The 1,282-nt window shown below is 33.1% G+C and overlaps 1 non-coding gene across 1 annotated transcript; it reads right to left on the bottom strand.

Moving 5' to 3' along the window:
* Positions 1–308: 308 nt before the first annotated feature.
* Trnal-aag (transfer RNA leucine (anticodon AAG)) lies at positions 309–390 on the bottom strand. Its single transcript has one exon. It is a non-coding gene; the product is annotated as a tRNA-Leu (tRNA).
* Between the last annotated feature and the right edge of the window lie 892 nt (positions 391–1,282).

Here is a 1,282-nt window from a genome sequence, read left to right as displayed (position 1 = left end):
AACATTTCAGATTAAAATTATTTGGACAATAGTAAGAATTGAGGCAGAAATAGCCACATATTCAGTCCAAGTATATTATATTTATATTTTGTGGTCATTTGTTTGTCCAAGTATTTGTTTGAAACTAACTTTTACTGGACATAATATAATTTTAGCACCCTCTTTATGTAACCACTCTGAAAAAATAATTATGAATTTAGTTTAAAGCCTAACAAAATTATACTACTGTACAGAGGATAACTACAGTACTGTACTTTAGGAACATTACGCAATCAAAGTAATACTTAAGTGAACTTTACAAAAGTTTCTGGCAGCGGTGGGATTCGAACCCACGCCTCCGAAGAGACTGGTGCCTTAAACCAGCGCCTTAGACCGCTCGGCCACGCTACCACTATACCGTCTCGGAACTATTGTCAAACCACGATATTGCCACGCTGGTTTCACATACAAAATCTAACTTTGTTACAATAATCTCGGTGTATAAAGAGTTTCAGGGAAGTGGTTGACATTTCTCCAAAAAGAAACCCTTTATTTGGGGTCATAAAACCAAAATGTTCTCATTCCCCCCCCCCTATACATAGTATATGGAGAAAGTATTGTTTTGTTTCCGAGTTTGAGTTTTGAGTGGATATATCAGTTTTGGATCCCCCTGAACCCAAATAGTGGTTTTTCGAAGTGATGTCTGTGTGTGTGTGTGTGGATGTGTACAGAACTACAGACCACACCTGTTGTCCAATTTTGGTGAAATTTGGTACGTAGGTACTAATCCATGGTATCTCCAGGCTTTCTTTAAATTATTTCCAAATTTTTATTTTTAATGGTAATTTTCCCGTAAAAACCCTTAAAATAACTGAGAAAAGGAATTTTCTCAAAAATGGCCTGAACGATTTTGATAAAAATTTAGTGTGTCCTTTAAAGTCCTTTAAATTCTAAACAAATCCCATTTCCGTAAAAATAACAGTTCCAAAGTTATTGTAACTTATGTCATTTCTATCTTAAAACCCGATAAAATAACAAAAAATCTGATTTTATAAAAAGCCGGTTTCGATTAAAACTTGAATGTAATGGCCCTTTAAATTTTGGAAAAAAATTTACAAATCCCACTTTCGTAAAAATTACAGTTCCAAAGATATGGTAACTTATGTTATTTTGCCCTATAAACTCCATAGAATAACAAAAAAATATTATTAAATAAAAAACCTGTTTTGATTAAAATTAATTTGTTATTGTCCTTGTAATTCTAAACATAATAGTGCAACCCCCATTGCTGTAACAATTACGG

This window comes from Macrosteles quadrilineatus, unplaced genomic scaffold (assembly GCF_028750875.1).
Source record: "Macrosteles quadrilineatus isolate MER2022 unplaced genomic scaffold, UCM_ALF_1.0 Scaffold_1__1_contigs__length_201487025, whole genome shotgun sequence".
NCBI lineage: Eukaryota > Metazoa > Arthropoda > Insecta > Hemiptera > Cicadellidae > Macrosteles > Macrosteles quadrilineatus.
The sequence above is the reverse complement of the archived record's forward strand: the minus strand, read 5'-3'. Positions and strand labels throughout refer to the sequence as shown.